Source organism: Pungitius pungitius, chromosome 8 (genome assembly GCF_949316345.1).
Source record: "Pungitius pungitius chromosome 8, fPunPun2.1, whole genome shotgun sequence".
NCBI lineage: Eukaryota > Metazoa > Chordata > Actinopteri > Perciformes > Gasterosteidae > Pungitius > Pungitius pungitius.
In genome coordinates, this window is record NC_084907.1 from 4,155,825 (window position 1) to 4,171,945 (window position 16,121).

Here is a 16,121-nt window from a genome sequence, read left to right on the forward strand (position 1 = left end):
ATAAGAGTTTTCTTCACTGTTGGAGGTGGCTGAAGGACACATTCTAAACAATAGATGGTGGTGAAACCACACAGTCAGCCTCTCTGGTGTTGATCAGCTATGTGCTGCAGGAACTAAGTTTCTGCGAGACGGCTCATCTTGGATAAACGAACGCTGCTTTATTGACGTATTGCGAGTACAAACTGTCCACTGCCATTAAGGACCTGGTTTGGTTTGAAATGGATGGATTTCAGTGACCCGTCTGTGCTGCAGCTTTTCAGAAGCTGAGGAGGGAAATTGTTGGCCAGCTGGGATCAAGGTGGCAATCACTTATTTCGTGATGTTCTTTATTTATTTATTTTCACACCCTCCAGTTTGCCCACAGAAGGTGAACTTGTTTTACAGATTAGTTTTCACTCTCCACCTGGAGGAGCAGGAACAAATCCAATCAGTTTAAGAAGATCATGGCGCCCAATCTCCAGGGTTTGCATTTGTTTTTTTCATTTCATTAAATAAGTTTATCCAGGGGCCGTTGTTGAATGTCATGTGGTCAGAAAACGAAGATCACAAGCTATGACATCTGGTGAGGACGCCGGGTAAATTAGTCAAATCAGCCAAGCAAATGTGGGAGAGAGTTTTCAACCTGCATTCTGTGTAGTGACCAGCAGGGGGCGACTCCTATGGTCCCATAGAAGTCTATGAGGAAAAACCTCTACTTCTCTCTTCATTTATCCGCTCCGTAAACATTGTAAACATGAGTTTATGGTCTCGAGTGTTCTTCCACGCAGCATGTCGTGCATTTAGTCTGCTGTCGGTCAGCGGGATTCCAAATTCGCCCCGGAGAGTCGGATCTTCTGATCGACCCGTCACTCAGCATCCGGCGGACGTCCTCCGAGCCTCCTGCTCCTGTTAGGTTGAGATAATCTGATGGTGGACCCTGTGTGTGTGTGTGTGTGTGTGTGCAGTACTCACAGCCACAAACGTATTAATGGTGCAGGAAGGTGTGACTACTTCTAGTCATTCTTCTGTGAGTATTTAGTTTTCTTCTGGTGAAAGGGAACACAGTGTCGCTGTGGTCTCTTGAGTCCACACACATCTGTTCAACCTGAGCCAACACGCGAGGACGAAGGTGGACGCAAGGCGTCTCCGACACTCACTCAGCCTCCTCCAGACCTCCGAGGCGGATTTATTGCAGGTCTGCGGGCGGGATGTGTTTACCGGCGGCTTCACGACAGCTCATCTCTCAGCTCAGGGACGGAGCCCCGCTGCCAGTGAATGAGGGGCTTCTTCAACCACATCTGCCGCAGATACTCCGAGCATCTATGTCATATTAATGTGTACATGAAATACCGCAGGGAAGGTCAGTCCGACATCTGTTTGTTGTGCAGATTCGTGAGACGATCCAACAACTGCTGGAATGTTTAATTAATGATTTCCTCTGCTAAAGGGATGGCTTGGTTTTATTATTGAGGGTAGAATGTTTGATGGTGTCAAAAGGGTCTGTTAGCCAGTGTGTGTGTGTGTGTGTGTGTGTGTGTGTCCTCTTTGGGGAATTTGATCTGGTGTCATGTGACCGGGAGAGAACGTGATTTTTCTACAATGGATCATTTTCTTCTAAACGAACAGATGCAGCTGAACAGAAGAACACAGCAGGACACACACACACACACACACACACACACACACACACACACACACACACACACACACACACACACACACACACACACACACACACACACACAGTGTAGTAGTGGTAGTAGTACTGGTCTCTACTTGGGATCAACTTTTTGATAGAATAAGCTAAAGGAAATGGAAGGCACCCGGCTCTCCGTCTGGTTCGGTGCACCGGAGAAGTCCTCCGTCTCCGATTCCAAGGGTCGTCGGGGGGGGATTTCGAATCAGCAGCTTTTGGGTCAGATCCCTGTTTTTGTAACCTTCAGGCCTTGTGTGTGTGTGTTTGTGTGCCGTCACGGACACACTAAATTAACTGTAGGCCTGACCTCCTCGCTCACGACAAAAATGTAAAATAAATGTGAGACCTTGGCATTTCCAGCGAAAATGTTAACACGTTCCCTCTTCTTTGATCTTTAAACGTTATACTTCTCTTCTTTCCCGTAACATCATTTGTTCACCGTGTGTGTGAGAGAGGACATGGACACAGAATAAGCATGCACTCTAGGCTGTGTGTGTGTGCGTGCGTGCACGTGGCCTTTCAACACGCCGTGCTGTGGCAGTCAAACGGCGGCCGATAGATCTGCAGCGACAGGCGTTAAACAACAGGCGGGAAGATAAGTGAGGTCGGCGTGAAATATGATTAAAGCACAGCCGTCCCCCGCCTTTGATTTAAAAGGAGCAAACAACTCGCCTCTTACACACACACACACACAGGCGGATGGATATACACAGGAAACACAAAGGCAGCCACAAAGCGTGGACCCCCCCCAAAAAAAAAAATAGCAGAGGAGGAAGTAAAAAGATAATGATGATCGTTGAAAATTGCCTCCTCAGCTGTCTGGGGGAACTTTGGGGGCAGATTGAATCTTTTTTCTTGCCTCTGAAATGGAAAAAGAAAATGTCTGCAGGAATTATTAATAACAACCTGGAAACAGATCATCTCGACAGCTGTAATGTATCGCTTAATTATTATTGCTTATTAATGTCTGATTGAGGGGTTTTATGGTTTCAGTATTTATAGGCCGTTGATCTATTTTTAACTCATATCAAAAACATGTATTGTTTTTTTATAGTATGTCATGGAGGGTAGTGCAGAATTATTTATGTAAATTATTTATAGAATATAAGAGAATATATATATACACAAGTCGTCAATGATGAAAAAAAATGCGTTATTAATAGGGCCGGGACTCGATTAGAAATATTAATCTAATTAGAGGCTTTGTAATTAATTAATCGAAATTAATCGCATTTTAATTGCATAAATATTTGACCTGAGAACAGTGAGAAGTAATTTTTTTCACATGGATTTTTATTTTTGTTCAACCAATTCCAATTGCGTTGAGGTGATACTTGAGGCTCGAGATGCGAATTCCTTGTTGCATAGCTTGCACACAACCACGCTCTTATCGACGTTTCCATCGGTGTGTTTATTATAAGATTTCCCATTCATGGGGCCACCCGACACGGTCTCGTCAGCTTCTTCGTTCATGTTCACTGTGGTTTGTTGTTGTCTGAAGTCATGAACGCTAGTTGGTGCTCCAGTATAATCGGTCCTCCGAAACTCATCCAGTGAGAAACGTTCCGCGGTGCAAGAAATATGTGTAAAAATGCGTAAAAAATGTTTAATGTGTTATTTTTTGTGTAATTAATTAATCTTAATTCACATTGTAATTAATTAATCGTAATTAAAGCGCTAAAGTCCCGGCCCTAATTATTAAACTTCATTCATACCAGGGCTCAAGCACGATAAAGAATGATTTTCTCCCTGAATATCTTAATTTCTTTGTCCACAGAATGTTTTTTTCTCCCGACTCAGCCTTAAAGAAATCTGGAGCTTTGTTATTCATCTGAATGTGGAGCAGCGGTGTTGGTGTGAAGGAGTTCTTTCACTTCTTGAAAAAAACAAAACTAAGTTCACTTATTAAATGAAACCCGTTCTGGCACATTGTATTATGACCCTCGAACGACATGTGCTGCAATAACAAGACCTGCAGAGGGAAGCTAATGGCTAACCAGCTAACTGCTAAACGCGACTCAGTGGGTGGTTTCATGTGATCATTTTTGTGTAGTTATTTTTGAAAGGACTAAACTAGGATTCAAACAGTAATACTTTCCCAAAAGATGAATCATACCCACTTTACATTTCAAGACTTGTACTCCTCTCTTCATCCTGCTTTGCGTCCTCTTTTCTCCTGCTTCCCTCTCTTGGTGCCTTTACTCCTCCTTCCTCCTCCTACTATCACTTGCTACTTTACTTCCTCCAACTTCCTAAGCCTCCCTCCTCCACCAGCCTCCTTCTTTACTTCCTCCTGCCTCCATCAGCTTCCCCTCCAGTCTCGTCCTTCCAGCCCTGTGGGGACCTCCCGGTGATCCGGAGAAGGACGATTGAGACGGATGTTCTGCCGGGGGTCTGAAGGACGGAGACACAGATGGACCGTCTCCAGGTCCCCGAGGCAGTCGGCCCTATTCGGCAAATGAGACGTTGATGCTGATTGACAAAAGACTAAAACACCTTTTTGGTGCCATCAGTTAAATATTCAATAGATTGACGTCTCAACAGCGTTTTTCCTCATTGTCTTCGGTAGAAAGAGAAAAGGAAAGATGAAGTGCATGTGCTGCTTTTTATCTTCATGCACAGATGACGTTATGCCGTCACATAGAGTTTCTGAAGGTCTTTTTCTTCAGACCCCCAGAGTCTCTTTTTCTGACACTTCGGGCAGAAAAGTTAAATGATGAATCATAAATACTCTCAGCTGCAGCTGAGTCATGGTTTTGACGACAGAAGAGAAGGACTTGATGAGAATCGAGGACATTTGTGAGAGGTCTGAACAGTCAACCAAGACATTTCTGAGAGATCAATGGAATCTGTCCCTTTGAAGAGATCAAGTCCTCATTTCTTCTGCTAGCAAAGTCTGATAATGGTCCAAATCCCTACTAATTGCACCTAGTTTTTACTCGTTCACAATGAAGCACTGAGACGGATCAGAAGCTCATTGCATCTCCACGATAAAAGAACAACGTTTCTCTTGACAAGGGATGAAAGCATCCAACCCAAACGTGAAGCTAACGTTAACGTGACGAGAGGCTAACAGTGGGGCTGGCTGCGTGTATTTACCACCCAAAACAGGAAGTTCAACCATTACTAACAGGCTCACTTAGCTAGCTAGCTAAGTTAGCTAGCTAAGCAGAGCGGCAGCAGCGGCTCTAAGGGCCAAGAGGTCGAGTGGAGGTGACGCCAACCAACCCCCTAAATGTAACCGCGGCGGCCGTTCGCCTGGTCACAAGGGTGACAACGCCACTTTGGGACTCTCACCCAAAGAATATCAGTTGTAATAAAAAGAAAGGGAGCAGAGAGGTGAAGTTCCAGTTTGGTAACAATGTTTTTTTTTAATTTACAGGTAAGTTTAATATTTTTATAAAAAAGAATGGTCAATCCAAAAACGTTGGTTGGTTTTATTACAAAATATAATCTATGCTTTAAAAAAAGATTACTATACTGGGGTACCCTACCAGTACGAGGTGACTACCTGAGAGGCCCACAGGGGTGGGGGAGTGAACGGGACAAGGGGGCCACCACCAGGTCAAAGGGAAGAAAACACAGCAAACAAGCAAAATAAACTGAGAGGGCCTTCCACCTCGTGAGCCACCCCCTGTAAGCCTACTATATGCCCACCTGTACTGGCATTAAAAGGACCCCCAGTATAGGGCACAGTAACAGTTGTTTATGTAGGACAAAACAAAAAGACACTAACCGGGAAAGAAAACAAATTAACAATTCATAAATCAAAAATACTATATAAACCAGGTAACCATATATAATCTATTTCAAACAAAGGGCAAAAACAGCAGTGACCAGGCTCAGCATTGCACCACCTGATCACTTCCTGTACAAAAGAAAAAAAGGTAAATAACTCCAATAAACATTTCACTGCTAAAAGAGCATATTAAAACACGAAACAGAAAACCCCTGACATTCCTTTAGATTTTGCTCAAACCCATCCGCACATGGCGAGTGCTGTGCCTATGCCTATGCCTATGCCTATGCCTATGCCGTGGGAGCCCTACAGCAAGCCCCCCTCTAGCTCTACTGGGGCAAAAGCTTCCATTTAAAGAGCACCTGGTCACACCTGTTAGGCATCACCAATTAAGGTGGTGTGGCCAAACAGGCAGGGGGGAGGGAGAGCTCTACCCATCACATAAACATCACAGGAAAGTACACTTTTTACAAGTTTGACCATAAAACAAAGATCTGAGAAGTGGATCGGGTTGGATGTGCGCTGCGGTTTTCAGATCCATAACTCATTACGCCTTTGTGATGTCATTTTGTGTTAAAGGGCTGACGGGACAAAATTATGGAAAATAACACACCTCAAACCTCACGACTGGAATAATTTGTTCACTCACCTGCCTCTGATCACTAATAAAAGTCCTTATTTTGTCTCCTGCCTCACACACACGCACACACACACTCTCATGCACTCACTTTGCCATTAGGTGACTCTCAGATATGAGGAGGAGAGAGAGAAGTACCTGTGAAGCGCTCTGTAAGAGACGTGGAAGTTCCCAGGTCCCCGCGTTCAAGCGAATTTTATGTAACAAATCTGTTGGCTCTGAACCGTCTGGCAGGAAAACTACAAACCTGAGTGTGACTTCCATTTTAGGAGGAAAGTATTTCCGCTGGAGTTCAGGGACTCGAGGGCCATTACGAGAATAATTTGTAAAACATCTGAAGCGGCATGAAGAAATTGAACCGAACTGACCTTTAATCCAACGCTCATTCATCCACGTCGTTTCGTCTTCTCTTTTCATTCTGTCGTGGTACTTTATTTTCTCCGTCTCCCTCCCCTCGCTCCATTCTTTACAGGTTTAATTATCCCCCCCCCCCCCCAAAACCTGTTGTGACTCATGAACAAGTCAAATCTAGGGCGAGACGAAATCCGTGTTCAATTAAAGATGCCACACTTTCTCAACCTTGAAATGGTATCTGAGCAAGAGGAAGCTGAATGAAGAAGCTTCTAAATGTGGCTGTGAAATCCTGGCCAACAGATAAGTTGTACATTTCGGCTGAATTGTATTTGACGATGTTTTTTAACTTCACGGACGAGTCATCTCAACTGAACACAGTGGGAATCCTTGTTTCCATCTGTCCCTGTTGGGTGAATGTGGTTTTATTACAATATCAACAGCTGGCTCTGTGCTGCAAAGGTCAAAGGTCAGAGGGTCGCAGCCGTCCTGGTGGCGCTACAGGAAGTCATCGCAGTCACTGGGCCTCCAACATCCATCGAATAGAAACACTGATACCCAAGAGATGTGTTTTTCCTTCTTTGACTGACCCCGTTCTGTAGTCAGAACACGGCGAGGCAGGAGATCAAAGCCCGGGACACACATCCACCCGCTGCTGTCCCCCACTCGGCGGCTCGGGGGGGCGCGGGGGGGGGGGGGGGGCGTCTTATCTGGACTGAGCTGCAGGAAGTCGTCTCCTCCGAGGGAACAGCAGCCGGAGCTGAGCGAGCAAATACAACATTTATCTGGAGATGGATCCTCAGCAGCGGCTTGCACAGAGGGTCCAATGTCAAACCTATGTACACGTGTATATAGTTATATATATTATATATATATATATATACATATATGAATTAATAAATGTATTCTGTGTGTCTGAATTCCGTACAAGAAAAGAAGAACGCTCTGAACAGAGTGCTTGTATTTCATACACACGTTTGTTGCGAGTTTATGTTTTGGTTCGATAAAAAAGTAATTTTAGAGAGAGACATTGGGGGCAAACATGGGGGAGATGTCACTTTCTCAAGTGAGAAGCACTCACAGGTTAAAGTAGAGACTCTAAACACCTTTAGTAGTTGATGGAGCATTTTATTTCTCCATCACTTCACCAGGCTGGTTCATAATGTCATTCTCTTGTACTGTAAATCTCCTTTTAATGCAGCCAAGAAAAATCCCTGCCGACCGCAAAGCTATGAGCAAAAGGTGTTATCAAAGATCTGAGCCGCTAAGGCCATCTGTTACCCAAAATAAGTGCAGAGGCCGTCGTCTGGCTGACGCTCGCCTCCTCTCTGAGTTACACTTACTCACACAGGAACCTCCTGGGTTCAGCTCCTCTGAAACAGACAAATCATCCGTCTGCTCGGCTCCTCTCACCTTCTCTTCGCACAGGAGACCATCTGCAGAGGACAACCGGAAGGATGGAACGCAGGGACGGACCGAGTGAAGGAAAGAAGAGAAGGGAGGGTGGAGGTAATAAGGATAGAGCGAAGGATGGATGGAAGGAAGGAGAAAGGAGGTGATAGAGGGCCCCGGGTGGAGAGAAGGAAGAGGGATGTAAGGTTGTAAGGATGGAGGTGAGCAAGGATAGATGGGAAAAATGTAAGAATAGAGGAAGGGATCGTAACCATGGATGTGGATATAAGGATGATAGAAGGATGGATGATAGAAGGAATGAAGAGAGGATGGATGGAGGGAAGGATGTAAGGACGTGGGGCAGGATGGAGGATGGATGGGAGGATAGATGGAATAAGGGGCCGATACACTTGAGCATGCGATCACGAGTAAATCTGTTGCTCCGCCTCCCCCTCCCTCATTAGCAGATGGATGTGGAGCCGAGCATCTTCTCCATCAATATGCCGTTGTGTCGGGACGAAGCCACGAGGAACATGAACCGCAAAGTCAGAATGCTTTGAAAAGAGTTCCTGTCTGCTACGCAGCGTTGCATCATGGGTACAAACTCCAGAACAGAAGTTCAGCCTGGCGTATGACAATTAGTGGAGGAGTTATTTACACCACCTTTTCTAACGAGTCCCAGGAGACGGAGGAGAGGCGGAGAGTCGCGTCACAATTTGCTTGATTCTGACTTAAATAAACAGTAAGTTACAGTAAAGCTCGTCACTTTATGTTGATGTAATAGTAATTATTGTATATAGTTCAAATCCAGAAGCCCCTCAGGCCTGTCAATCATTTTATTTGCCTGATTCATAATGGCATCATTTTTACATAGATGGTAATGAGATATTTAGATTTTCACTGTAAATATTCAGTGTTTGACTAATTGCAAATGTTCCAAAATAGTCTGCATCAGTTTGTTGATGCGCGAACTGCATCCGTCCTACATGACAAGCCCTAATGCTCACGCCCCCCCCCTCCTCCCCCCTCCCTCCCTCCCTCCCTCCAGCAGCGCTCAGAAGGTGTTTCTCAGCCATCAAAGCGGGTGGCTGGCAGGAAAAAAAAAGAACCAAATAAAAATTAAAGGAGCGAAGAAGATGTGAGAAGGTGAGAAGTTATTTAGAGGCATCACGCGGCGCGATGACGTGGAGGGGAAACGAGGACAGAGCTCAACGGTATGCGATGAGCACTCCATCACCCCTCTGGAGGGAAGCCGACAGGGTGCCGCGTGCCAGCAGAGCATCGACTGTGTACACACACACACACACACACACAGAGCAACGCGTGGCGTGCACAGCCTCCGATCCGCGGTTCACCGCTCCTTCTGTGCTAATGTTGGTATTTGGGTGCATGGCATGCATAAAAACATGAGGGGGCCTTTCATTGTGCTGAAATGTGCCTTTATGTGTCACATGTTCATGGGCCGCGTGTCACTGAGGGGAAAGTCACATTTAAGTGATGTCTTTCTGCGGAATGTGGGTGACTGTGTGTCCAGATCTGCTACTAAAGAGGAGTGACTTTTATTAACGTTGTTCCATAGAAGTGATGAATGGTCGGAGTAGACCTGGGTATCGTGCGTCAACGTGTAGGATACAAGCGTCGCCCCCCCGAGGAGGTTTCGCCTCTCACTCATGACTCAATGCCACCAAAATGTGATTTCACTGACAACAAATAGTCCGGAAAGAAGGTCCCTTGTAGGAGGAACTTGTTCACTATCTGTCAAGCACAATATTCATAACTATTATGCATATTTATTTATTCCTGCACTTTGATTAATTAAATCCCCACAAGCCAGTCAGCATTTTTTTTTGACAGATAAAAGGTCGGTGTGCAAGAAAAGGGACTTTTCCTCTCATCCCTAATTCCCCCACTACTCTGAGTCAGTCCGACGCCTGGATTCAGAGTACTTAGCACTCAGCTGGTGATGCTGGCTGTAACACCCACTGAGCCTCTGAGCCGGTGTACCTGAAGGAACATCTCCTCACCTTAAAACACCTCCTCAAAGCTTCTATACTTCACTTTGATTACAAATACAGATGCCTGTAAATGTGAGTACACAACTTGACATATTTTTGACATTAATATACCACAATGCAATATGACACCTTACATTGATCCCTTTAAGTGGGAAAATATACCTCAAAAAAGATATTCTCATATTTGTGCTGTAATTTGGTTTCTTTACCATTCACTGAAAAAAACTCCTCATCCTGCGTGACATGGTTGCATTGTTTTCAGTCTTTACCTCCACTGTGCAGCCACAACTCCATCACACACACACACACACACACACACACACACACACACGTGTTTACATAATGCATAATAAACCCGCTGCATTCACAACACGTCCTTCCCGGGCGCCACTATCCCATGTGTCGAGCAAGCCCCGGCTGGTGTTGTCATGGCGACCGCAGCCCCACTTCAGATGGTGGGAGCGTGTTGTGAATTGCGGAAGAGAGAGAGAGAGAGAGAGAGAGAGAGAGAGAGAGACATTCTCGCTGACCTATGAATGTTTACACGAGTGTCGGCGCTGAAGCGGCCGCTTGACTCCGAAAACATTCAGCGGGCGACACGCCATTAAACCCGTAGCGCCGCCGAGCTGTCCCAGTGACGGGCCCCTGGGGGGGGGGGGGGGGGGGGCTTCGCCCGTGTGATATTTGTCAGCTGGCGTCGCCGAGGGAAAGCGCTTTCCCTCTTGAGTTTGATGAATGTGAAGCGACGCGCTTTTCAACTCCGAGTTGTGGGGGGGGGGGGGAACAAACAAGTAGAAGATGACGCTCGCCTCGTTGTCTTTCACCTGGTGACCTTTCGGTGGAGTGTTGGGTCGTGGCACACGTGGCTCCGAGGCCTCGTGCGTCACGCTGAACCCTGAAGGGCGGCGGTGACATGGCGGTGACTTTGCCCGACTCCTGGTGCGTCTGCCTCGTGTCTCACTCGGCTAACGCGACCTAGCGGCCACGTTCTCTCCGACCGGGCCTGGCGTCGGGCCTCCCCCCCCGGCCAGAGAGGGGGGGAGAAGGGGTGACAGTCCATCGGTCTTCCGGAAGAATCCCAGCCTCTCCTCGCCGCGTGCGGTCCCCATCCATCACGGGCGGCCGGCGGGGGCCCCGGCGACATTGTGTTTATGCAACTTAAAGAGCTTTTCTCTGGGCCGCCACAGTGATGTATGGCCCGGGAACCCAGAACAGATGATGTGTGCACTGGGAGGATAGTGGAATGGATGAGAGGGGGGGGGGGGGGGGGGGCACCTCGCTGGGAGAATGTGTCGATATTCATGTTATTAACAACAACAAAAAGGTGGTGTGTGTGTGTGGGGATGAAACGGACTGATGCCGTGAGACGAAGGTCTGTGGAAACATGAGCTTTAATGCGCCAGTTTTATTTTGGGGTCTTCATGTTTTATTTGGGGGGGGGGGGGAAGTGTTTTGAGTGCGACGCGCTGATTGGTTGTCTGGGTTCGCCACTCACGTTTAAAGTCGCAGCTCCTAATGGGGTTTGTTTGGCTTTAAATAAACTCTGTCACGTCGCAGAAGAGAGTGCAGAATAAAAAAAACTGCCTTTTCGTGAGCATCTATTTGTCAGCGTTTGTCCTCAACGTTATTTTCGTGTTGCTAATGTAATAAGCTTTCAGTGGGAACATTTTAATTTGGAGGGGTACCCGTGTGCAGAAGTACAGGGCTCTTTAGCATGAATGAAATACAGCATTCATCACTATGATAACGCCTCAGCCATTGGGTGATAACGTTCTCGTCGTTATAAGTGAGACGCTATTAGGAGGCTGAGAGGCCACCGGTCCGAAGGCCCATTATCCCAAATACAAAAGCTTCCCAGACTCCATTAACATCTTCATCACTTCGACAGAGAACGTTCAGTTCAAGCCGCGCATCGCCAGGTACGGCTTTGTGTTCCTCACAAAGAGAGACTTTTCACTCGGGCCTGACGTCTCACTTTAACAGCTCTTCGCTGCGGAATAAACAATGTGTTCAGAATAATGGGCTTTCGGACCAATTGGCGAGTAGGAGGATCTCGTTTTGTTTATCGGCGCATTTTGGACCGAATGAACTCCAGGTGAGAGATAGAAGTTAATTTGGTGGAAGATTTCTACCACTTTTCCGTCTTGATGGACACACACACACAGGTCAGAATGTTGGCCGTGAATGAAGGAACAGCAGATAATTAGTCCCATCTGTGTGGGGTTTTGTCCCCAGGTGTCCCCCCCCCCCTCTCGCCGGGCTCCAGACGGAGACTAATGGTGTTTTGTTGAGACAATATGGCGGGTGAGCAGCAGGTGGCCCGACATTGTGTCACATGCCGACTGAACCCCGGGACGGGAAGTCGTTAAAGGAGCCGTGAGGTCAACAGGAAAATAAGAGGAAAACAAACCACAGCACATTCAGGGCATCGAACCCAAACCACCCGGATTCTGACTATACATGCAAACACATTCAGGACGTCAATGTGTCATGATGTCATAGTTCAATCCAGCAAGTGAGTTACGATGAGTCACTCACGTCATGTTTTCCTACCAAAGTCCTGCAACATTTCAATCTTATCAAAAATAATCTTCCATCTCCGCAGGAGACATGTTGAGCCCGAAATGCATCTTTTATTTGTGAGGTCAGAACATGCATTTATCATTACAGCATGTTTTATTCATTATTCAACCAGTTCAATTTAAAGTCTGATTTTAAACATTGAAATGTTATTCAACAGACTTTTCTTCATTTGATTGGAGTTGACGACTTCGTACTGGACCTTTTCATCGAATGGTTTGGATGTGATGACAAATTACACAAGACCTGGCAACGATGATGTCTGAAGGACGCAAGTCTCAGGGAAGCTTTCAGTGCCCCTGAAAAGGTAAAAGAATCCTGAAACTGCAATTTGAGCGTCTCTCTTTCTGTTTCTCGTTCCCTTTCACTTTCTTTCTTTGCAGAGAGAGAGAGAGAGAGAGAGAGAGAGAGACAGAGAGAGAGAGAGAGAGAGAGAGCGACATACAGTTCTTTGGCAGGAGGGTTAATAACTCGCTTTGCTCTGGACGCCTCAAATTGGTTTCCATTGACACCTGCTACCTCAGCAGATAGCAGAGAGGACCTCATCAAGTGTAAAGACGGCGATAACGGAGGAGCCGGAATGACCCGCCAAACACGGCAGCGGCTCTGGTTCCGTGTGGGCACGCTTTTGTTCCTCCCGCCGTGATGACGTGCCGTCACTCCGCAGTCGCCCTCGATGCCTCGATAAGAAAAACCATTCGTTTCCATTTGCACTTTTTAATTGCCCTGCCACGAGGAGGGGCTTATCTCATATTAGACACTCACATATTGAAATATTTGTCATTATCTGTTTTTTCGTTTTGTCAGAAAAGGGAAGATTAAGAAGCAGCGAGAAATATCTTCTGATGGAGAAAAGTACCAAAAAAAGATGGAAGGAAAAAGTAGTTGGTGCAGGAAACTGAATTTGAGATCTTTAATGTGTTAAAAGGTGCTCTTTTCTGTCTTTATTTCCTTGTTTAGACGCTTTTTAGTTTCATTATGATATGAACCCTTTGAAGCCTCCTTTAAAGGACCCATGCAGAAGATCTGCTCCAAACCCATAGGGGGCAGCATTCCTCTTTGACCACCCTGTACATTCACTGCTGCAAAAAAGTACACAGAATACAGAAAATGACACGTTGTAAGGTGCAGATGGAAAGCTTGTGTTTGTCTGTCAGGTTGTGATCAGCAGAGGTCTTCTATGTCCCTCCCTGCCACACCGGAAACATCTTGCATGGCGAGAGTTGACAAACACCTTCCTGTGTCTCGACAGCCCCCTGGTCAGCATCTCCTCCCACCAGGTTGGCTTCATCCACACTGTCCATGAACATCACCACCTCCCCCCACGGCACGGCTGCACAGTCCCCCTCCCTCCGGATCGGCTGCGAAACGCACACGACAGGAACACAAAATACCCAAACACACACACACACTCTATACTCTCCACATCAAATAGTAGATAAATCCACACGAAAAAAACGCTTTATTGCTCTCAACTCCACGCTCTGCAGGCTCAACACTCAGAGAGAGGAACTACCAAAGAACTCCATTTCACCACATAAGCAGGACATCAAGGTAATGGAGTTAGGAGAGCTCCTCTCCCTCCTCCACCTTACTCTCGTTGCGTCGATCGCAAAAAAAAGGACAAAAAAAAAAAGGAAAAAGGAAAAAGGACAGAAAAAGAAGACGTGTGCACGGAGCGTCTCATGTTTCTCTCATTCGGCCTATTTTCATTTTATTCTCTCATTTTCATCCTGTGCCGTCGGCCATGCATTCAGTCACACTTTTTCTCACTCCCACACTCTTCTGAGTTTGTAAAAAGTCAGCCGCCTCGTGAGTCACTGGTATTGATCATCAACAACAACAACAACGAAGCGAAGAAGAACAACATTTGTGCTGCTGTGTAAACTTGTCCTCCTCTTTTCTGGGAAGCTTTCCCACATCGCAGCTTCATCCTCAAAAACTGGAATCCATTTCTGGAGTCATTAAAAGGGATAAAATCACACAGCAGCTCTAACGAGACGAGCTGGCTCACTAAAACCATTTCCAAACACAGTATGTTAATTGTGGAAACATCCCTGCGCCTTAATTTAACACACCAACAACAATCGATGGGACTGTGCGTAAACAACAACAACGTGGTGTTTATCTTTGAGACCATGCGGAGGACTGTGTTCATTGGGGGATTAATTAAGACTTTACAGCGTCATAAAAGCAGCTGTGTTGTTGTTGTAAACTGCCTTAAACAAACGATCCCTGTAAAGTAATAGCTTGTGCGATAGGAGGAGGGGGAAGGGGGGGGCTGTGTGCACAAAAACAAACATTCGGTGTCCGATTAGTCGCCGCCAAACAGTTACACAGTTAGTGGAAGTGGGAGGGAGAGATGCCCGTGGATGCACTCGGGCTCCGATATCTCAGCAGGAGAAAACATGCTGACAAAGCGCTTCTGTGACCACTGCAGTGGAAAATGCTGTCTTCTTCTCTGCTACAGAACAATTATAGAAAATAAAAGTTTCTCGACCTGGTTGAAAGGGCAAACTTGGCATTAATTAGTCTGACGATTTGCAAAAAAAACAAAAATTTTAATATGACACTGGATGCTAACAAGAATCAATGAGTCATATTAATGCTGGGGAATAAGGATTTATGGTTTATGTGCATGGCCAAACTCATTATCTGTAATGACTCCTTTACCATCTCGTCATTTTATCACCACATCAAGGTGTTTTTGGCTGGTTTCACACACAAAAACCAGAGTCTAATTCATGAGATAAATAAAAGACTTGTGGTAGCAGGTTCTTTTTAAAATCCCCTAAGGCCGCTGCAACGTAGTAACATTTAGAGCTCCAGAGTCTGCACCCTACAGAGTCTGCACCACCCAGAGCCTGCACCCTACAGAGTCTGCACCACCCAGAGCCTGCACCCTACAGAGTCTGCACCAGCCAGTGCCTTCCAACTCCAGTGTCTGCATGCTCCAAAGTCTGCACCCTCCAGAGTCTGCATCCTCCACAGAGGCTGCAAACTCCAGGGCCTGCATCCTCCGGCTGCTTCCAACAAACTGGAAACTCAATAAAGTCTGTGTTAGAAGCTCAGAGCAAATTATGTTCTTTAAATGTCTAAATGTATCACAGATCATCCCTGGAGGCTGATGTTTGAGTCCTGTGTGACAATCAACTCTGACGTTTTGTGGCGTGACTTCTGGACTAATGCCGCCAGTTAAGCAAGAAAACGTTTCTTTTATTCAGTTTGTTGCGTAAGTAAACATAGAAATGAACTGGAAGCCAAGTTAGAAAGTTGACTGTGTGTTACTCCATGTCTCCTTTGAATATGGGGCTTTATTTTGGTATCAACACTCGTGTAAAAAGGGGAAACGTAGAGCTCCGTAGTTTGTCAACATTTGCAGAGTTGCTGGAGACTTTTAATTAATAACTGAAGTTTAAAGAAAGCCTGAGAAGAATACCTTAATGGCCAAAAGGTTGGAACACCAGAAAGAATTGAGTTAGCTGAAGCTGTGATCACATGTCAGACGGCAAATGCACTTCAGTCTGCAGCTCAAAGGTCGCTTGTCTTGTTTTTCACTTTAGGAGCACTTGAACCACAGATGGCATCTTCCATCTCCTCTGTCATTAGTGTCTGGGGGCAGAGGGGTGAGGCTTTGTTAGAATAGCACCAAGGGCCTTAAGGATCGTTACGTTTTGTTTTTTTATTGATATTCAATGAAAAAAAAAAAACTTCTCAGGAATGAAGATCGAG